The sequence below is a fragment of the Clarias gariepinus genome, chromosome 14 (assembly GCF_024256425.1).
Source record: "Clarias gariepinus isolate MV-2021 ecotype Netherlands chromosome 14, CGAR_prim_01v2, whole genome shotgun sequence".
Classification (NCBI taxonomy): Eukaryota; Metazoa; Chordata; class Actinopteri; order Siluriformes; family Clariidae; genus Clarias; species Clarias gariepinus.
Window position 1 is genome coordinate 6864831 of NC_071113.1, and position 20693 is coordinate 6885523.

Here is a 20693-nt window from a genome sequence, read left to right on the forward strand (position 1 = left end):
CAAGGGTGCTTGGTTCATGAGAGGTCAAGAAAGGTTCCAACTCCAGTTGAGTCCATAATTCTCTGTCCAGCTGCACCACTGTGACATGGCTGATCATTCCTTGTGAAAACAAAGCCATGTTTCCAAGGCTCACCACTTTACATGTTAATTCCATTTCAACAAAACCATCTTAAAACATGAGGAGGCCAGGCAGATGTAATACACCAGGGGCAAATCAACAAATAAAGTTCTTCTTAGTTATGATTGATGATATACTGCTGCAACTCCTGCAGGAATTACAAACCCTGCTTGTGAGATTTGCTGTCATCCACGACACTTGTACTCTAGCCCTGTTCGACTTGAGTGTAAAGGGCACAACCATACAGACGTTGCGAAGAAAGCCTGGGTGACTTGAACTTTCCCCCCACTTAATTTGCTCTGCAACCCTATGTGTTGAGTATTACCTGCAGACATGTGCTGAAAAACATTGAAAATATACAGTTACCAGCCAACAGCCATCCCGTACTCCCACAGTCTGGCTCGTTGGTCTAGGGGTATGATTCTCGCTTAGGGTGCGAGAGGTCCCGGGTTCAAATCCCGGACGAGCCCTGATTTAAAAGTGACCGCTCTGAGCGTAACATCACAGTGACTTTTCTCAGTGAGATCCTGGTTGAACCCCTATTTTACGGTGACCACTCTCCGTGGAACATCACACACTGCAACCTTGGACAGATGTATCTGATTAGCCTGGTGGTTAATGAGAGGTTTCAGGTTCCAAATCAGAACATAAGTCCCTGTCAACCAGATCTTGTCTTTAAGCAAATCCTTGTTTCCCAGACTCATGCACATCAGGTTCATTCTGCTTCTACAAAAACATCTTGAGACGTAAACAGTACAGTTCTTGAGATAGTGCACAGAGATGATAAAAGGCTCTTTGTGGATTTGCTCACAAATCACTTTCATCGCTGTTTTAATAGAGGTGAATTGAAGGACCTTTCACTCAGGGCATGAAAACAATGTGAAGCAGGAGTTCCTGCAGCCTATTCCAGCCTTGATTTTTTCCTCTCTGGATAGCATTAAGAATTCTCTATTTCTCACCAGCAAAAAGCCTGATTTAGGACAAAGGATTGAACAAGAACTCAGTTTGTTAAAGTATCTTTTCATACAGATTGGAGTCGAGGGAGTTTCTGCAGCTCTTATAAGTAATGGTGACAAAAGCAACCACTTTTCTGGTTACACATTGTAGCAGGTAGTCTGCTGCAGCTCCCAAAGTTGTCGCAAAGCCTTTTCATGTGGAAACGCTGTCCACAAAGACAATTCTGGCCCTGTTTAAATGGACTGGAATTAATAAAAAACATAAATGTGTTCTGAAGAACTACTAGAAACCTTGATCCTTTGTTCCCCATAATGTCTTGAGGAATGATGTCAGGAGTTACGCATTCCGTCTGAGCACCTCCACCGAAAGGCATGCTGGCTCGTTGGTCTAGGCGTATGATTCTCGCTTTGGGTGCGAGAGGTCCCGGGTTCAAATCCCGGACGAGCCCTGGTTTTACATTGAACAAGAAGTTGACCTCTCTGTGGAACAAGTGGTTCTGACAAGGGTGCTTGGTTCATGAGAGGTCAAGAAAGGTTCCAACTCCAGTTGAGTCCATAATTCTCTGTCCAGCTGCACCACTGTGACATGGCTGATCATTCCTTGTGAAAACAAAGCCATGTTTCCAAGGCTCACCACTTTACATGTTAATTCCATTTCAACAAAACCATCTTAAAACATGAGGAGGCCAGGCAGATGTAATACACCAGGGGCAAATCAACAAATAAAGTTCTTCTTAGTTATGATTGATGATATACTGCTGCAACTCCTGCAGGAATTACAAACCCTGCTTGTGAGATTTGCTGTCATCCACGACACTTGTACTCTAGCCCTGTTCGACTTAAGTGTAAAGGGCACAACCATACAGACGTTGCGAAGAAAGCCTGGGTGACTTGAACTTTCCCCCCACTTAATTTGCTCTGCAACCCTATGTGTTGAGTATTACCTGCAGACATTTGCTGAAAAACATTGAAAATATACAGTTACCAGCCAACAGCCATCCCGTACTCCCACAGTCTGGCTCGTTGGTCTAGGGGTATGATTCTCGCTTAGGGTGCGAGAGGTCCCGGGTTCAAATCCCGGACGAGCCCTGATTTAAAAGTGACCACTCTGAGCGGAACATCACAGTGACTTTTCTCAGTGAGATCCTGGTTGAACCCCTATTTTACAGTGACCACTCTCCGTGGAACATCACACACTGCAACCTTGGACAGATGTATCTGATTAGCCTGGTGGTTAATGAGAGGTTTCAGGTTCCAAATCAGAACATAAGTCCCTGTCAACCAGATCTTGTCTTTAAGCAAATCCTTGTTTCCCAGACTCATGCACATCAGGTTCATTCTGCTTCTACAAAAACATCTTGAGACGTAAACAGTACAGTTCTTGAGATAGTGCACAGAGATGATAAAAGGCTCTTTGTGGAATTGCTCACAAATCACTTTCATCGCTGTTTTAATAGAGGTGAATTGAAGGACCTTTCACTCAGGGCATGAAAACAATGTGAAGCAGGAGTTCCTGCAGCCTATTCCAGCCTTGATTTTTTCCTCTCTGGATAGCATTAAGAATTCTCTATTTCTCACCAGCAAAAAGCCTGATTTAGGACAAAGGATTGAACAAGAACTCAGTTTGTTAAAGTATCTTTTCATACAGATTGGAGTCGAGGGAGTTTCTGCAGCTCTTATAAGTAATGGTGACAAAAGCAACCACTTTTCTGGTTACACATTGTAGCAGGTAGTCTGCTGCAGCTCCCAAAGTTGTCGCAAAGCCTTTTCATGTGGAAACGCTGTCCACAAAGACAATTCTGGCCCTGTTTAAATGGACTGGAATTAATAAAAAACATAAATGTGTTCTGAAGAACTACTAGAAACCTTGATCCTTTGTTCCCCATAATGTCTTGAGGAATGATGTCAGGAGTTGAGCATTCCGTCTGAGCACCTCCACCGAAAGGCATGCTGGCTCGTTGGTCTAGGCGTATGATTCTCGCTTTGGGTGCGAGAGGTCCCGGGTTCAAATCCCGGACGAGCCCTGGTTTTACATTGAACAAGAAGTTGACCTCTCTGTGGAACAAGTGGTTCTGACAAGGGTGCTTGGTTCATGAGAGGTCAAGAAAGGTTCCAACTCCAGTTGAGTCCATAATTCTCTGTCCAGCTGCACCACTGTGACATGGCTGATCATTCCTTGTGAAAACAAAGCCATGTTTCCAAGGCTCACCACTTTACATGTTAATTCCATTTCAACAAAACCATCTTAAAACATGAGGAGGCCAGGCAGATGTAATACACCAGGGGCAAATCAACAAATAAAGTTCTTCTTAGTTATGATTGATGATATACTGCTGCAACTCCTGCAGGAATTACAAACCCTGCTTGTGAGATTTGCTGTCATCCACGACACTTGTACTCTAGCCCTGTTCGACTTAAGTGTAAAGGGCACAACCATACAGACGTTGCGAAGAAAGCCTGGGTGACTTGAACTTTCCCCCCACTTAATTTGCTCTGCAACCCTATGTGTTGAGTATTACCTGCAGACATTTGCTGAAAAACATTGAAAATATACAGTTACCAGCCAACAGCCATCCCGTACTCCCACAGTCTGGCTCGTTGGTCTAGGGGTATGATTCTCGCTTAGGGTGCGAGAGGTCCCGGGTTCAAATCCCGGACGAGCCCTGATTTAAAAGTGACCACTCTGAGCGGAACATCACAGTGACTTTTCTCAGTGAGATCCTGGTTGAACCCCTATTTTACAGTGACCACTCTCCGTGGAACATCACACACTGCAACCTTGGACAGATGTATCTGATTAGCCTGGTGGTTAATGAGAGGTTTCAGGTTCCAAATCAGAACATAAGTCCCTGTCAACCAGATCTTGTCTTTAAGCAAATCCTTGTTTCCCAGACTCATGCACATCAGGTTCATTCTGCTTCTACAAAAACATCTTGAGACGTAAACAGTACAGTTCTTGAGATAGTGCACAGAGATGATAAAAGGCTCTTTGTGGAATTGCTCACAAATCACTTTCATCGCTGTTTTAATAGAGGTGAATTGAAGGACCTTTCACTCAGGGCATGAAAACAATGTGAAGCAGGAGTTCCTGCAGCCTATTCCAGCCTTGATTTTTTCCTCTCTGGATAGCATTAAGAATTCTCTATTTCTCACCAGCAAAAAGCCTGATTTAGGACAAAGGATTGAACAAGAACTCAGTTTGTTAAAGTATCTTTTCATACAGATTGGAGTCGAGGGAGTTTCTGCAGCTCTTATAAGTAATGGTGACAAAAGCAACCACTTTTCTGGTTACACATTGTAGCAGGTAGTCTGCTGCAGCTCCCAAAGTTGTCGCAAAGCCTTTTCATGTGGAAACGCTGTCCACAAAGACAATTCTGGCCCTGTTTAAATGGACTGGAATTAATAAAAAACATAAATGTGTTCTGAAGAACTACTAGAAACCTTGATCCTTTGTTCCCCATAATGTCTTGAGGAATGATGTCAGGAGTTGAGCATTCCGTCTGAGCACCTCCACCGAAAGGCATGCTGGCTCGTTGGTCTAGGCGTATGATTCTCGCTTTGGGTGCGAGAGGTCCCGGGTTCAAATCCCGGACGAGCCCTGGTTTTACATTGAACAAGAAGTTGACCTCTCTGTGGAACAAGTGGTTCTGACAAGGGTGCTTGGTTCATGAGAGGTCAAGAAAGGTTCCAACTCCAGTTGAGTCCATAATTCTCTGTCCAGCTGCACCACTGTGACATGGCTGATCATTCCTTGTGAAAACAAAGCCATGTTTCCAAGGCTCACCACTTTACATGTTAATTCCATTTCAACAAAACCATCTTAAAACATGAGGAGGCCAGGCAGATGTAATACACCAGGGGCAAATCAACAAATAAAGTTCTTCTTAGTTATGATTGATGATATACTGCTGCAACTCCTGCAGGAATTACAAACCCTGCTTGTGAGATTTGCTGTCATCCACGACACTTGTACTCTAGCCCTGTTCGACTTGAGTGTAAAGGGCACAACCATACAGACGTTGCGAAGAAAGCCTGGGTGACTTGAACTTTCCCCCCACTTAATTTGCTCTGCAACCCTATGTGTTGAGTATTACCTGCAGACGTTTGCTGAAAAACATTGAAAATATACAGTTACCAGCCAACAGCCATCCCTTACTCCCACAGTCTGGCTCGTTGGTCTAGGGGTATGATTCTCGCTTTGGGTGCGAGAGCTCCCGGGTTCAAATCCCGGACGAGCCCTGATTTAAAAGTGACCACTCTGAGCGGAACATCACAGTGACTTTTCTCAGTGAGATCCTGGTTGAACCCCGATTTTACAGTGACCACTCTCCGTGGAACATCAAACGCAAAGCCTTTTCATGTGGAAACGCTGTCCACAAAGACAATTCTGGCCCTGTATAAATGGACTGGAATTAATAAAAAACATAAATGTGTTCTGAAGAACTACTAGAAACCTTGATCCTTTGTTCCCCATAATGTCTTGAGGAATGATGTCAGGAGTTACGCATTCCGTCTGAGCACCTCCACCGAAAGGCATGCTGGCTCGTTGGTCTAGGGGTATGATTCTCGCTTTGGGTGCGAGAGCTCCCGGGTTCAAATCCCGGACGAGCCCTGATTTAAAAGTGACCACTCTGAGCGGAACATCACAGTGACTTTTCTCAGTGAGATCCTGGTTGAACCCCGATTTTACAGTGACCACTCTCCGTGGAACATCACACACTGCAACGTTGGACAGATGTATCTGATTAGCCTGGTGGTTAATGAGAGGTTTCAGGTTCCAAATCAGAACATAAGTCCCTGTCAACCAGATCTTGTCTTTAAGCAAATCCTTGTTTCCCAGACTCATGCACATCAGGTTCATTCTGCTTCTACAAAAACATCTTGAGACGTAAACAGTACAGTTTTTGAGATAGTGCACAGAGATGATAAAAGGCTCTTTGTGGAATTGCTCACAAATCACTTTCATCGCTGTTTTAATAGAGGTGAATTGAAGGACCTTTCACTCAGGGCATGAAAACAATGTGAAGCAGGAGTTCCTGCAGCCTATTCCAGCCTTGATTTTTTCCCATTCTGGATAGCATTAAGAATTCTCTATTTCTCACCAGCAAAAAGCCTGATTTAGGACAAAGGATTGAACAAGACCTCAGTTTGTTAAAGTATCTTTTCATACAGATTGGAGTCGAGGGAGTTTCTGCAGCTCTTATAAGTAATGGTGACAAAAGCAACCACTTTTCTGGTTACACATTGTAGCAGGTAGTCTGCTGCAGCTCCCAAAGTTGTCGCAAAGCCTTTTCATGTGGAAACGCTGTCCACAAAGACAATTCTGGCCCTGTTTAAATGGACTGGAATTAATAAAAAACATAAATGTGTTCTGAAGAACTACTAGAAACCTTGATCCTTTGTTCCCCATAATGTCTTGAGGAATGATGTCAGGAGTTGAGCATTCCGTCTGAGCACCTCCACCGAAAGGCATGCTGGCTCGTTGGTCTAGGCGTATGATTCTCGCTTTGGGTGCGAGAGGTCCCGGGTTCAAATCCCGGACGAGCCCTGGTTTTACATTGAACAAGAAGTTGACCTCTCTGTGGAACAAGTGGTTCTGACAAGGGTGCTTGGTTCATGAGAGGTCAAGAAAGGTTCCAACTCCAGTTGAGTCCATAATTCTCTGTCCAGCTGCACCACTGTGACATGGCTGATCATTCCTTGTGAAAACAAAGCCATGTTTCCAAGGCTCACCACTTTACATGTTAATTCCATTTCAACAAAACCATCTTAAAACATGAGGAGGCCAGGCAGATGTAATACACCAGGGGCAAATCAACAAATAAAGTTCTTCTTAGTTATGATTGATGATATACTGCTGCAACTCCTGCAGGAATTACAAACCCTGCTTGTGAGATTTGCTGTCATCCACGACACTTGTACTCTAGCCCTGTTCGACTTAAGTGTAAAGGGCACAACCATACAGACGTTGCGAAGAAAGCCTGGGTGACTTGAACTTTCCCCCCACTTAATTTGCTCTGCAACCCTATGTGTTGAGTATTACCTGCAGACATGTGCTGAAAAACATTGAAAATATACAGTTACCAGCCAACAGCCATCCCGTACTCCCACAGTCTGGCTCGTTGGTCTAGGGGTATGATTCTCGCTTAGGGTGCGAGAGGTCCCGGGTTCAAATCCCGGACGAGCCCTGATTTAAAAGTGACCACTCTGAGCGGAACATCACAGTGACTTTTCTTAGTGAGATCCTGGTTGAACCCTGATTTTACAGTGACCACTCTCCGTGGAACATCACACACTGCAACCTTGGACAGATGTATCTGATTAGCCTGGTGGTTAATGAGAGGTTTCAGGTTTCAAATCAGAACATAAGTCCCTGTCAACCAGATCTTGTCTTTAAGCAAATCCTTGTTTCCCAGACTCATGCACATCAGGTTCATTCTGCTTCTACAAAAACATCTTGAGACGTAAACAGTACAGTTCTTGAGATAGTGCACAGAGATGATAAAAGGCTCTTTGTGGAATTGCTCACAAATCACTTTCATCGCTGTTTTAATAGAGGTGAATTGAAGGACCTTTCACTCAGGGCATGAAAACAATGTGAAGCAGGAGTTCCTGCAGCCTATTCCAGCCTTGATTTTTTCCTCTCTGGATAGCATTAAGAATTCTCTATTTCTCACCAGCAAAAAGCCTGATTTAGGACAAAGGATTGAAAAAGAACTCAGTTTGTTAAAGTATCTTTTCATACAGATTGGAGTCGAGGGAGTTTCTGCAGCTCTTATAAGTAATGGTGACAAAAGCAACCAATTTTCTGGTTACACATTGTAGCAGGTAGTCTGCTGCAGCTCCCAAAGTTGTCGCAAAGCCTTTTCATGTGGAAACGCTGTCCACAAAGACAATTCTGGCCCTGTTTAAATGGACTGGAATTAATAAAAAACATAAATGTGTTCTGAAGAACTACTAGAAACCTTGATCCTTTGTTCCCCATAATGTCTTGAGGAATGATGTCAGGAGTTGAGCATTCCGTCTGAGCACCTCCACCGAAAGGCATGCTGGCTCGTTGGTCTAGGCGTATGATTCTCGCTTTGGGTGCGAGAGGTCCCGGGTTCAAATCCCGGACGAGCCCTGGTTTTACATTGAACAAGAAGTTGACCTCTCTGTGGAACAAGTGGTTCTGACAAGGGTGCTTGGTTCATGAGAGGTCAAGAAAGGTTCCAACTCCAGTTGAGTCCATAATTCTCTGTCCAGCTGCACCACTGTGACATGGCTGATCATTCCTTGTGAAAACAAAGCCATGTTTCCAAGGCTCACCACTTTACATGTTAATTCCTTTTCAACAAAACCATCTTAAAACATGAGGAGGCCAGGCAGATGTAATACACCAGGGGCAAATCAACAAATAAAGTTCTTCTTAGTTATGATTGATGATATACTGCTGCAACTCCTGCAGGAATTACAAACCCTGCTTGTGAGATTTGCTGTCATCCACGACACTTGTACTCTAGCCCTGTTCGACTTGAGTGTAAAGGGCACAACCATACAGACGTTGCGAAGAAAGCCTGGGTGACTTGAACTTTCCCCCCACTTAATTTGCTCTGCAACCCTATGTGTTGAGTATTACCTGCAGACGTTTGCTGAAAAACATTGAAAATATACAGTTACCAGCCAACAGCCATCCCTTACTCCCACAGTCTGGCTCGTTGGTCTAGGGGTATGATTCTCGCTTAGGGTGTGAGAGGTCCCGGGTTCAAATCCCGGACGAGCCCTGATTTAAAAGTGACCACTCTGAGCGGAACATCACAGTGACTTTTCTCAGTGAGATCCTGGTTGAACCCCGATTTTACAGTGACCACTCTCCGTGGAACATCACACACTGCAACCTTGGACAGATGTATCTGATTAGCCTGGTGGTTAATGAGAGGTTTCAGGTTCCAAATCAGAACAAAAGTCCCTGTCAACCAGATCTTGTCTTTAAGCAAATCCTTGTTTCCCAGACTCATGCACATCAGGTTCATTCTGCTTCTACAAAAACATCTTGAGACGTAAACAGTACAGTTCTTGAGATAGTGCACAGAGATGATAAAAGGCTCTTTGTGGAATTGCTCACAAATCACTTTCATCGCTGTTTTAATAGAGGTGAATTGAAGGACCTTTCATTCAGGGCATGAAAACAATGTGAAGCAGGAGTTCCTGCAGCCTATTCCAGCCTTGATTTTTTCCTCTCTGGATAGCATTAAGAATTCTCTATTTCTCACCAGCAAAAAGCCTGATTTAGGACAAAGGATTGAAAAAGAACTCAGTTTGTTAAAGTATCTTTTCATACAGATTGGAGTCGAGGGAGTTTCTGCAGCTCTTATAAGTAATGGTGACAAAAGCAACCACTTTTCTGGTTACACATTGTAGCAGGTAGTCTGCTGCAGCTCCCAAAGTTGTCGCAAAGCCTTTTCATGTGGAAACGCTGTCCACAAAGACAATTCTGGCCCTGTTTAAATGGACTGGAATTAATAAAAAACATAAATGTGTTCTAAAGAACTACTAGAAACCTTGATCCTTTGTTCCCCATAATGTCTTGAGGAATGATGTCAGGAGTTGAGCATTCCGTCTGAGCACCTCCACCGAAAGGCATGCTGGCTCGTTGGTCTAGGCGTATGATTCTCGCTTTGGGTGCGAGAGGTCCCTGGTTCAAATCGCGGACGAGCCCTGGTTTTACATTGAACAAGAAGTTGACCTCTCTGTGGAACAAGTGGTTCTGACAAGGGTGCTTGGTTCATGAGAGGTCAAGAAAGGTTCCAACTCCAGTTGAGTCCATAATTCTCTGTCTAGCTGCACCACTGTGACATGGCTGATCATTCCTTGTGAAAACAAAGCCATGTTTCCAAGGCTCACCACTTTACATGTGAATTCCTTTTCAACAAAACCATCTTAAAACATGAGGAGGCCAGGCAGATGTAATACACCAGGGGCAAATCAACAAATAAAGTTCTTCTTAGTTATGATTGATGATATACTGCTGCAACTCCTGCAGGAATTACAAACCCTGCTTGTGAGATTTGCTGTCATCCACGACACTTGTTACTCTAGCCCTGTTCGACTTGAGTGTAAAGGGCACAACCATACAGACGTTGCGAAGAAAGCCTGGGTGACTTGAACTTCCCCCCCACTTAATTTGCTCTGCAACCCTATGTGTTGAGTATTACCTGCAGACATGTGCTGAAAAACATTGAAAATATACAGTTACCAGCCAACAGCCATCCCGTACTCCCACAGTCTGGCTCGTTGGTCTAGGGGTATGATTCTCGCTTAGGGTGCGAGAGGTCCCGGGTTCAAATCCCGGACGAGCCCTGATTTAAAAGTGACCACTCTGAGCGGAACATCACAGTGACTTTTCTCAGTGAGATCCTGGTTGAACCCCTATTTTACAGTGACCACTCTCCGTGGAACATCACACACTGCAACCTTGGACAGATGTATCTGATTAGCCTGGTGGTTAATGAGAGGTTTCAGGTTCCAAATCAGAACATAAGTCCCTGTCAACCAGATCTTGTCTTTAAGCAAATCCTTGTTTCCCAGACTCATGCACATCAGGTTCATTCTGCTTCTACAAAAACATCTTGAGACGTAAACAGTACAGTTCTTGAGATAGTGCACAGAGATGATAAAAGGCTCTTTGTGGAATTGCTCACAAATCACTTTCATCGCTGTTTTAATAGAGGTGAATTGAAGGACCTTTCACTCAGGGCATGAAAACAATGTGAAGCAGGAGTTCCTGCAGCCTATTCCAGCCTTGATTTTTTCCTCTCTGGATAGCATTAAGAATTCTCTATTTCTCACCAGCAAAAAGCCTGATTTAGGACAAAGGATTGAACAAGAACTCAGTTTGTTAAAGTATCTTTTCATACAGATTGGAGTCGAGGGAGTTTCTGCAGCTCTTATAAGAAATGGTGACAAAAGCAACCACTTTTCTGGTTACACATTGTAGCAGGTAGTCTGCTGCAGCTCCCAAAGTTGTCGCAAAGCCTTTTCATGTGGAAACGCTGTCCACAAAGACAATTCTGGCCCTGTTTAAATGGACTGGAATTAATAAAAAACATAAATGTGTTCTGAAGAACTACTAGAAACCTTGATCCTTTGTTCCCCATAATGTCTTGAGGAATGATGTCAGGAGATGAGTATTCCGTCTGAGCACCTCCACCGAAAGGCATGCTGGCTCGTTGGTCTAGGCGTATGATTCTCGCTTTGGGTGCGAGAGGTCCCTGGTTCAAATCCCGGACGAGCCCTGGTTTTACATTGAACAAGAAGTTGACCTCTCTGTGGAACAAGTGGTTCTGACAAGGGTGCTTGGTTCATGAGAGGTCAAGAAAGGTTCCAACTCCAGTTGAGTCCGTAATTCTCTGTCCAGCTGCACCACTGTGACATGGCTGATCATTCCTTGTGAAAACAAAGCCATGTTTCCAAGGCTCACCACTTTACATGTTAATTCCATTTCAACAAAACCATCTTAAAACATGAGGAGGCCAGGCAGATGTAATACACCAGGGGCAAATCAACAAATAAAGTTCTTCTTAGTTATGATTGATGATATACTGCTGCAACTCCTGCAGGAATTACAAACCCTGCTTGTGAGATTTGCTGTCATCCACGACACTTGTACTCTAGCCCTGTTCGACTTGAGTGTAAAGGGCACAACCATACAGACGTTGCGAAGAAAGCCTGGGTGACTTGAACTTTCCCCCCACTTAATTTGCTCTGCAACCCTATGTGTTGAGTATTACCTGCAGACATTTGCTGAAAAACATTGAAAATATACAGTTACCAGCCAACAACCATCCCGTACTCCCACAGTCTGGCTCGTTGGTCTAGGGGTATGATTCTCGCTTAGGGTGCGAGAGGTCCCGGGTTCAAATCCCGGATGAGCCCTGATTTAAAAGTGACCACTCTGAGCGGAACATCACAATGACTTTTCTCAGTGAGATCCTGGTTGAACCCCGATTTTACAGTGACCACTCTCCGTGGAACATCACACACTGCAACGTTGGACAGATGTATCTGATTAGCCTGGTGGTTAATGAGAGGTTTCAGGTTCCAAATCAGAACATAAGTCCCTGTCAACCAGATCTTGTCTTTAAGCAAATCCTTGTTTCCCAGACTCATGCACATCAGGTTCATTCTGCTTCTACAAAAACATCTTGAGACGTAAACAGTACAGTTTTTGAGATAGTGCACAGAGATGATAAAAGGCTCTTTGTGGAATTGCTCACAAATCACTTTCATCGCTGTTTTAATAGAGGTGAATTGAAGGACCTTTCACTCAGGGCATGAAAACAATGTGAAGCAGGAGTTCCTGCAGCCTATTCCAGCCTTGATTTTTTCCCATTCTGGATAGCATTAAGAATTCTCTATTTCTCACCAGCAAAAAGCCTGATTTAGGACAAAGGATTGAACAAGACCTCAGTTTGTTAAAGTATCTTTTCATACAGATTGGAGTCGAGGGAGTTTCTGCAGCTCTTATAAGTAATGGTGACAAAAGCAACCACTTTTCTGGTTACACATTGTAGCAGGTAGTCTGCTGCAGCTCCCAAAGTTGTCGCAAAGCCTTTTCATGTGGAAACGCTGTCCACAAAGACAATTCTGGCCCTGTTTAAATGGACTGGAATTAATAAAAAACATAAATGTGTTCTGAAGAACTACTAGAAACCTTGATCCTTTGTTCCCCATAATGTCTTGAGGAATGATGTCAGGAGTTGAGCATTCCGTCTGAGCACCTCCACCGAAAGGCATGCTGGCTCGTTGGTCTAGGCGTATGATTCTCGCTTTGGGTGCGAGAGGTCCCGGGTTCAAATCCCGGACGAGCCCTGGTTTTACATTGAACAAGAAGTTGACCTCTCTGTGGAACAAGTGGTTCTGACAAGGGTGCTTGGTTCATGAGAGGTCAAGAAAGGTTCCAACTCCAGTTGAGTCCATAATTCTCTGTCCAGCTGCACCACTGTGACATGGCTGATCATTCCTTGTGAAAACAAAGCCATGTTTCCAAGGCTCACCACTTTACATGTTAATTCCATTTCAACAAAACCATCTTAAAACATGAGGAGGCCAGGCAGATGTAATACACCAGGGGCAAATCAACAAATAAAGTTCTTCTTAGTTATGATTGATGATATACTGCTGCAACTCCTGCAGGAATTACAAACCCTGCTTGTGAGATTTGCTGTCATCCACGACACTTGTACTCTAGCCCTGTTCGACTTGAGTGTAAAGGGCACAACCATACAGACGTTGCGAAGAAAGCCTGGGTGACTTGAACTTTCCCCCCACTTAATTTGCTCTGCAACCCTATGTGTTGAGTATTACCTGCAGACATGTGCTGAAAAACATTGAAAATATACAGTTACCAGCCAACAGCCATCCCGTACTCCCACAGTCTGGCTCGTTGGTCTAGGGGTATGATTCTCGCTTAGGGTGCGAGAGGTCCCGGGTTCAAATCCCGGACGAGCCCTGATTTAAAAGTGACCGCTCTGAGCGTAACATCACAGTGACTTTTCTCAGTGAGATCCTGGTTGAACCCCTATTTTACAGTGACCACTCTCCGTGGAACATCACACACTGCAACCTTGGACAGATGTATCTGATTAGCCTGGTGGTTAATGAGAGGTTTCAGGTTCCAAATCAGAACATAAGTCCCTGTCAACCAGATCTTGTCTTTAAGCAAATCCTTGTTTCCCAGACTCATGCACATCAGGTTCATTCTGCTTCTACAAAAACATCTTGAGACGTAAACAGTACAGTTCTTGAGATAGTGCACAGAGATGATAAAAGGCTCTTTGTGGATTTGCTCACAAATCACTTTCATCGCTGTTTTAATAGAGGTGAATTGAAGGACCTTTCACTCAGGGCATGAAAACAATGTGAAGCAGGAGTTCCTGCAGCCTATTCCAGCCTTGATTTTTTCCTCTCTGGATAGCATTAAGAATTCTCTATTTCTCACCAGCAAAAAGCCTGATTTAGGACAAAGGATTGAACAAGAACTCAGTTTGTTAAAGTATCTTTTCATACAGATTGGAGTCGAGGGAGTTTCTGCAGCTCTTATAAGTAATGGTGACAAAAGCAACCACTTTTCTGGTTACACATTGTAGCAGGTAGTCTGCTGCAGCTCCCAAAGTTGTCGCAAAGCCTTTTCATGTGGAAACGCTGTCCACAAAGACAATTCTGGCCCTGTTTAAATGGACTGGAATTAATAAAAAACATAAATGTGTTCTGAAGAACTACTAGAAACCTTGATCCTTTGTTCCCCATAATGTCTTGAGGAATGATGTCAGGAGTTACGCATTCCGTCTGAGCACCTCCACCGAAAGGCATGCTGGCTCGTTGGTCTAGGCGTATGATTCTCGCTTTGGGTGCGAGAGGTCCCGGGTTCAAATCCCGGACGAGCCCTGGTTTTACATTGAACAAGAAGTTGACCTCTCTGTGGAACAAGTGGTTCTGACAAGGGTGCTTGGTTCATGAGAGGTCAAGAAAGGTTCCAACTCCAGTTGAGTCCATAATTCTCTGTCCAGCTGCACCACTGTGACATGGCTGATCATTCCTTGTGAAAACAAAGCCATGTTTCCAAGGCTCACCACTTTACATGTTAATTCCATTTCAACAAAACCATCTTAAAACATGAGGAGGCCAGGCAGATGTAATACACCAGGGGCAAATCAACAAATAAAGTTCTTCTTAGTTATGATTGATGATATACTGCTGCAACTCCTGCAGGAATTACAAACCCTGCTTGTGAGATTTGCTGTCATCCACGACACTTGTACTCTAGCCCTGTTCGACTTAAGTGTAAAGGGCACAACCATACAGACGTTGCGAAGAAAGCCTGGGTGACTTGAACTTTCCCCCCACTTAATTTGCTCTGCAACCCTATGTGTTGAGTATTACCTGCAGACATTTGCTGAAAAACATTGAAAATATACAGTTACCAGCCAACAGCCATCCCGTACTCCCACAGTCTGGCTCGTTGGTCTAGGGGTATGATTCTCGCTTAGGATGCGAGAGGTCCCGGGTTCAAATCCCGGACGAGCCCTGATTTAAAAGTGACCACTCTGAGCGGAACATCACAGTGACTTTTCTCAGTGAGATCCTGGTTGAACCCCTATTTTACAGTGACCACTCTCCGTGGAACATCACACACTGCAACCTTGGACAGATGTATCTGATTAGCCTGGTGGTTAATGAGAGGTTTCAGGTTCCAAATCAGAACATAAGTCCCTGTCAACCAGATCTTGTCTTTAAGCAAATCCTTGTTTCCCAGACTCATGCACATCAGGTTCATTCTGCTTCTACAAAAACATCTTGAGACGTAAACAGTACAGTTCTTGAGATAGTGCACAGAGATGATAAAAGGCTCTTTGTGGAATTGCTCACAAATCACTTTCATCGCTGTTTTAATAGAGGTGAATTGAAGGACCTTTCACTCAGGGCATGAAAACAATGTGAAGCAGGAGTTCCTGCAGCCTATTCCAGCCTTGATTTTTTCCTCTCTGGATAGCATTAAGAATTCTCTATTTCTCACCAGCAAAAAGCCTGATTTAGGACAAAGGATTGAACAAGAACTCAGTTTGTTAAAGTATCTTTTCATACAGATTGGAGTCGAGGGAGTTTCTGCAGCTCTTATAAGTAATGGTGACAAAAGCAACCACTTTTCTGGTTACACATTGTAGCAGGTAGTCTGCTGCAGCTCCCAAAGTTGTCGCAAAGCCTTTTCATGTGGAAACGCTGTCCACAAAGACAATTCTGGCCCTGTTTAAATGGACTGGAATTAATAAAAAACATAAATGTGTTCTGAAGAACTACTAGAAACCTTGATCCTTTGTTCCCCATAATGTCTTGAGGAATGATGTCAGGAGTTGAGCATTCCGTCTGAGCACCTCCACCGAAAGGCATGCTGGCTCGTTGGTCTAGGCGTATGATTCTCGCTTTGGGTGCGAGAGGTCCCGGGTTCAAATCCCGGACGAGCCCTGGTTTTACATTGAACAAGAAGTTGACCTCTCTGTGGAACAAGTGGTTCTGACAAGGGTGCTTGGTTCATGAGAGGTCAAGAAAGGTTCCAACTCCAGTTGAGTCCATAATTCTCTGTCCAGCTGCACCACTGTGACATGGCTGATCATTCCTTGTGAAAACAAAGCCATGTTTCCAAGGCTCACCACTTTACATGTTAATTCCATTTCAACAAAACCATCTTAAAACATGAGGAGGCCAGGCAGATGTAATACACCAGGGGCAAATCAACAAATAAAGTTCTTCTTAGTTATGATTGATGATATACTGCTGCAACTCCTGCAGGAATTACAAACCCTGCTTGTGAGATTTGCTGTCATCCACGACACTTGTACTCTAGCCCTGTTCGACTTGAGTGTAAAGGGCACAACCATACAGACGTTGCGAAGAAAGCCTGGGTGACTTGAACTTTCCCCCCACTTAATTTGCTCTGCAACCCTATGTGTTGAGTATTACCTGCAGACGTTTGCTGAAAAACATTGAAAATATACAGTTACCAGCCAACAGCCATCCCTTACTCCCACAGTCTGGCTCGTTGGTCTAGGGGTATGATTCTCGCTTTGGGTGCGAGAGCTCCCGGGTTCAAATCCCGGACGAGCCCTGATTTAAAAGTGACCACTCTGAGCGGAACATCACAGTGACTTTTCTCAGTGAGATCCTGGTTGAACCCCGATTTTACAGTGACCACTCTCCGTGGAACATCAAACGCAAAGCCTTTTCATGTGGAAACGCTGTCCACAAAGACAATTCTGGCCCTGTTTAAATGGACTGGAATTAATAAAAAACATAAATGTGTTATGAAGAACTACTAGAAACCTTGATCCTTTGTTCCCCATAATGTCTTGAGGAATGATGTCAGGAGTTACGCATTCCGTCTGAGCACCTCCACCGAAAGGCATGCTGGCTCGTTGGTCTAGGGGTATGATTCTCGCTTTGGGTGCGAGAGCTCCCGGGTTCAAATCCCGGACGAGCCCTGATTTAAAAGTGACCACTCTGAGCGGAACATCACAGTGACTTTTCTCAGTGAGATCCTGGTTGAACCCCGATTTTACAGTGACCACTCTCCGTGGAACATCACACACTGCAACGTTGGACAGATGTATCTGATTAGCCTGGTGGTTAATGAGAGGTTTCAGGTTCCAAATCAGAACATAAGTCCCTGTCAACCAGATCTTGTCTTTAAGCAAATCCTTGTTTCCCAGACTCATGCACATCAGGTTCATTCTGCTTCTACAAAAACATCTTGAGACGTAAACAGTACAGTTTTTGAGATAGTGCACAGAGATGATAAAAGGCTCTTTGTGGAATTGCTCACAAATCACTTTCATCGCTGTTTTAATAGAGGTGAATTGAAGGACCTTTCACTCAGGGCATGAAAACAATGTGAAGCAGGAGTTCCTGCAGCCTATTCCAGCCTTGATTTTTTCCCATTCTGGATAGCATTAAGAATTCTCTATTTCTCACCAGCAAAAAGCCTGATTTAGGACAAAGGATTGAACAAGACCTCAGTTTGTTAAAGTATCTTTTCATACAGATTGGAGTCGAGGGAGTTTCTGCAGCTCTTATAAGTAATGGTGACAAAAGCAACCACTTTTCTGGTTACACATTGTAGCAGGTAGTCTGCTGCAGCTCCCAAAGTTGTCGCAAAGCCTTTTCATGTGGAAACGCTGTCCACAAAGACAATTCTGGCCCTGTTTAAATGGACTGGAATTAATAAAAAACATAAATGTGTTCTGAAGAACTACTAGAAACCTTGATCCTTTGTTCCCCATAATGTCTTGAGGAATGATGTCAGGAGTTGAGCATTCCGTCTGAGCACCTCCACCGAAAGGCATGCTGGCTCGTTGGTCTAGGCGTATGATTCTCGCTTTGGGTGCGAGAGGTCCCGGGTTCAAATCCCGGACGAGCCCTGGTTTTACATTGAACAAGAAGTTGACCTCTCTGTGGAACAAGTGGTTCTGACAAGGGTGCTTGGTTCATGAGAGGTCAAGAAAGGTTCCAACTCCAGTTGAGTCCATAATTCTCTGTCCAGCTGCACCACTGTGACATGGCTGATCATTCCTTGTGAAAACAAAGCCATGTTTCCAAGGCTCACCACTTTACATGTTAATTCCATTTCAACAAAACCATCTTAAAACATGAGGAGGCCAGGCAGATGTAATACACCAGGGGCAAATCAACAAATAAAGTTCTTCTTAGTTATGATTGATGATATACTGCTGCAACTCCTGCAGGAATTACAAACCCTGCTTGTGAGATTTGCTGTCATCCACGACACTTGTACTCTAGCCCTGTTCGACTTGAGTGTAAAGGGCACAACCATACAGACGTTGCGAAGAAAGCCTGGGTGACTTGAACTTTCCCCCCACTTAATTTGCTCTGCAACCCTATGTGTTGAGTATTACCTGCAGACATGTGCTGAAAAACATTGAAAATATACAGTTACCAGCCAACAGCCATCCCGTACTCCCACAGTCTGGCTCGTTGGTCTAGGGGTATGATTCTCGCTTAGGGTGCGAGAGGTCCCGGGTTCAAATCCCGGACGAGCCCTGATTTAAAAGTGACCGCTCTGAGCGTAACATCACAGTGACTTTTCTCAGTGAGATCCTGGTTGAACCCCTATTTTACAGTGACCACTCTCCGTGGAACATCACACACTGCAACCTTGGACAGATGTATCTGATTAGCCTGGTGGTTAATGAGAGGTTTCAGGTTCCAAATCAGAACATAAGTCCCTGTCAACCAGATCTTGTCTTTAAGCAAATCCTTGTTTCCCAGACTCATGCACATCAGGTTCATTCTGCTTCTACAAAAACATCTTGAGACGTAAACAGTACAGTTCTTGAGATAGTGCACAGAGATGATAAAAGGCTCTTTGTGGATTTGCTCACAAATCACTTTCATCGCTGTTTTAATAGAGGTGAATTGAAGGACCTTTCACTCAGGGCATGAAAACAATGTGAAGCAGGAGTTCCTGCAGCCTATTCCAGCCTTGATTTTTTCCTCTCTGGATAGCATTAAGAATTCTCTATTTCTCACCAGCAAAAAGCCTGATTTAGGACAAAGGATTGAACAAGAACTCAGTTTGTTAAAGTATCTTTTCATACAGATTGGAGTCGAGGGAGTTTCTGCAGCTCTTATAAGTAATGGTGACAAAAGCAACCACTTTTCTGGTTACACATTGTAGCAGGTAGTCTGCTGCAGCTCCCAAAGTTGTCGCAAAGCCTTTTCATGTGGAAACGCTGTCCACAAAGACAATTCTGGCCCTGTTTAAATGGACTGGAATTAATAAAAAACATAAATGTGTTCTGAAGAACTACTAGAAACCTTGATCCTTTGTTCCCCATAATGTCTTGAGGAATGATGTCAGGAGTTACGCATTCCGTCTGAGCACCTCCACCGAAAGGCATGCTGGCTCGTTGGTCTAGGCGTATGATTCTCGCTTTGGGTGCGAGAGGTCCCGGGTTCAAATCCCGGACGAGCCCTGGTTTTACATTGAACAAGAAGTTGACCTCTCTGTGGAACAAGTGGTTCTGACAAGGGTGCTTGGTTCATGAGAGGTCAAGAAAGGTTCCAACTCCAGTTGAGTCCATAATTCTCTGTCCAGCTGCACCACTGTGACATGGCTGATCATTCCTTGTGAAAACAAAGCCATGTTTCCAAGGCTCACCACTTTACATGTTAATTCCATTTCAACAAAACCATCTTAAAACATGAGGAGGCCAGGCAGATGTAATACACCAGGGGCAAATCAACAAATAAAGTTCTTCTTAGTTATGATTGATGATATACTGCTGCAACTCCTGCAGGAATTACAAACCCTGCTTGTGAGATTTGCTGTCATCCACGACACTTGTACTCTAGCCCTGTTCGACTTAAGTGTAAAGGGCACAACCATACAGACGTTGCGAAGAAAGCCTGGGTGACTTGAACTTTCCCCCCACTTAATTTGCTCTGCAACCCTATGTGTTGAGTATTACCTGCAGACATTTGCTGAAAAACATTGAAAATATACAGTTACCAGCCAACAGCCATCCCGTACTCCCACAGTCTGGCTCGTTGGTCTAGGGGTATGATTCTCGCTTAGGATGCGAGAGGTCCCGGGTTCAAATCCCGGACGAGCCCTGATTTAAAAGTGACCACTCTGAGCGGAACATCACAGTGACTTTTCTCAGTGAGATCCTGGTTGAACCCCTATTTTACAGTGACCACTCTCCGTGGAACATCACACACTGCAACCTTGGACAGATGTATCTGATTAGCCTGGTGGTTAATGAGAGGTTTCAGGTTCCAAATCAGAACATAAGTCCCTGTCAACCAGATCTTGTCTTTAAGCAAATCCTTGTTTCCCAGACTCATGCACATCAGGTTCATTCTGCTTCTACAAAAACATCTTGAGACGTAAACAGTACAGTTCTTGAGATAGTGCACAGAGATGATAAAAGGCTCTTTGTGGAATTGCTCACAAATCACTTTCATCGCTGTTTTAATAGAGGTGAATTGAAGGACCTTTCACTCAGGGCATGAAAACAATGTGAAGCAGGAGTTCCTGCAGCCTATTCCAGCCTTGATTTTTTCCT

The 20693-nt window shown here is 44.1% G+C and overlaps 25 non-coding genes across 25 annotated transcripts; all 25 read left to right on the top strand.

Moving 5' to 3' along the window:
* Window positions 1-516: 516 nt before the first annotated feature.
* On the top strand, window positions 517-588 carry trnap-agg (transfer RNA proline (anticodon AGG)). The gene has a single exon. It is a non-coding gene; the product is annotated as a tRNA-Pro (tRNA).
* An 863-nt stretch (window positions 589-1451) lies between these two features.
* Window positions 1452-1523, top strand: trnap-ugg (transfer RNA proline (anticodon UGG)). The gene has a single exon. It is a non-coding gene; the product is annotated as a tRNA-Pro (tRNA).
* Window positions 1524-2091: 568 nt separating this feature from the next.
* On the top strand, window positions 2092-2163 carry trnap-agg (transfer RNA proline (anticodon AGG)). Its single transcript has one exon. It is a non-coding gene; the product is annotated as a tRNA-Pro (tRNA).
* Window positions 2164-3026: 863 nt separating this feature from the next.
* On the top strand, window positions 3027-3098 carry trnap-ugg (transfer RNA proline (anticodon UGG)). The gene has a single exon. It is a non-coding gene; the product is annotated as a tRNA-Pro (tRNA).
* A 568-nt stretch (window positions 3099-3666) lies between these two features.
* Window positions 3667-3738, top strand: trnap-agg (transfer RNA proline (anticodon AGG)). The gene has a single exon. It is a non-coding gene; the product is annotated as a tRNA-Pro (tRNA).
* An 863-nt stretch (window positions 3739-4601) lies between these two features.
* trnap-ugg (transfer RNA proline (anticodon UGG)) lies at window positions 4602-4673 on the top strand. The gene has a single exon. It is a non-coding gene; the product is annotated as a tRNA-Pro (tRNA).
* A 568-nt stretch (window positions 4674-5241) lies between these two features.
* On the top strand, window positions 5242-5313 carry trnap-ugg (transfer RNA proline (anticodon UGG)). Its single transcript has one exon. It is a non-coding gene; the product is annotated as a tRNA-Pro (tRNA).
* A 301-nt stretch (window positions 5314-5614) lies between these two features.
* Window positions 5615-5686, top strand: trnap-ugg (transfer RNA proline (anticodon UGG)). Its single transcript has one exon. It is a non-coding gene; the product is annotated as a tRNA-Pro (tRNA).
* Window positions 5687-6550: 864 nt separating this feature from the next.
* On the top strand, window positions 6551-6622 carry trnap-ugg (transfer RNA proline (anticodon UGG)). Its single transcript has one exon. It is a non-coding gene; the product is annotated as a tRNA-Pro (tRNA).
* Window positions 6623-7190: 568 nt separating this feature from the next.
* On the top strand, window positions 7191-7262 carry trnap-agg (transfer RNA proline (anticodon AGG)). The gene has a single exon. It is a non-coding gene; the product is annotated as a tRNA-Pro (tRNA).
* An 863-nt stretch (window positions 7263-8125) lies between these two features.
* On the top strand, window positions 8126-8197 carry trnap-ugg (transfer RNA proline (anticodon UGG)). Its single transcript has one exon. It is a non-coding gene; the product is annotated as a tRNA-Pro (tRNA).
* Window positions 8198-8765: 568 nt separating this feature from the next.
* On the top strand, window positions 8766-8837 carry trnap-agg (transfer RNA proline (anticodon AGG)). The gene has a single exon. It is a non-coding gene; the product is annotated as a tRNA-Pro (tRNA).
* Window positions 8838-10341: 1504 nt separating this feature from the next.
* trnap-agg (transfer RNA proline (anticodon AGG)) lies at window positions 10342-10413 on the top strand. The gene has a single exon. It is a non-coding gene; the product is annotated as a tRNA-Pro (tRNA).
* A 1503-nt stretch (window positions 10414-11916) lies between these two features.
* trnap-agg (transfer RNA proline (anticodon AGG)) lies at window positions 11917-11988 on the top strand. Its single transcript has one exon. It is a non-coding gene; the product is annotated as a tRNA-Pro (tRNA).
* An 864-nt stretch (window positions 11989-12852) lies between these two features.
* On the top strand, window positions 12853-12924 carry trnap-ugg (transfer RNA proline (anticodon UGG)). The gene has a single exon. It is a non-coding gene; the product is annotated as a tRNA-Pro (tRNA).
* Window positions 12925-13492: 568 nt separating this feature from the next.
* Window positions 13493-13564, top strand: trnap-agg (transfer RNA proline (anticodon AGG)). Its single transcript has one exon. It is a non-coding gene; the product is annotated as a tRNA-Pro (tRNA).
* Window positions 13565-14427: 863 nt separating this feature from the next.
* On the top strand, window positions 14428-14499 carry trnap-ugg (transfer RNA proline (anticodon UGG)). The gene has a single exon. It is a non-coding gene; the product is annotated as a tRNA-Pro (tRNA).
* Window positions 14500-15067: 568 nt separating this feature from the next.
* On the top strand, window positions 15068-15139 carry trnap-agg (transfer RNA proline (anticodon AGG)). The gene has a single exon. It is a non-coding gene; the product is annotated as a tRNA-Pro (tRNA).
* Window positions 15140-16002: 863 nt separating this feature from the next.
* On the top strand, window positions 16003-16074 carry trnap-ugg (transfer RNA proline (anticodon UGG)). Its single transcript has one exon. It is a non-coding gene; the product is annotated as a tRNA-Pro (tRNA).
* Window positions 16075-16642: 568 nt separating this feature from the next.
* trnap-ugg (transfer RNA proline (anticodon UGG)) lies at window positions 16643-16714 on the top strand. The gene has a single exon. It is a non-coding gene; the product is annotated as a tRNA-Pro (tRNA).
* Window positions 16715-17015: 301 nt separating this feature from the next.
* Window positions 17016-17087, top strand: trnap-ugg (transfer RNA proline (anticodon UGG)). The gene has a single exon. It is a non-coding gene; the product is annotated as a tRNA-Pro (tRNA).
* Window positions 17088-17951: 864 nt separating this feature from the next.
* trnap-ugg (transfer RNA proline (anticodon UGG)) lies at window positions 17952-18023 on the top strand. Its single transcript has one exon. It is a non-coding gene; the product is annotated as a tRNA-Pro (tRNA).
* A 568-nt stretch (window positions 18024-18591) lies between these two features.
* On the top strand, window positions 18592-18663 carry trnap-agg (transfer RNA proline (anticodon AGG)). Its single transcript has one exon. It is a non-coding gene; the product is annotated as a tRNA-Pro (tRNA).
* Window positions 18664-19526: 863 nt separating this feature from the next.
* Window positions 19527-19598, top strand: trnap-ugg (transfer RNA proline (anticodon UGG)). The gene has a single exon. It is a non-coding gene; the product is annotated as a tRNA-Pro (tRNA).
* Window positions 19599-20166: 568 nt separating this feature from the next.
* trnap-agg (transfer RNA proline (anticodon AGG)) lies at window positions 20167-20238 on the top strand. Its single transcript has one exon. It is a non-coding gene; the product is annotated as a tRNA-Pro (tRNA).
* Window positions 20239-20693: the final 455 nt, after the last annotated feature.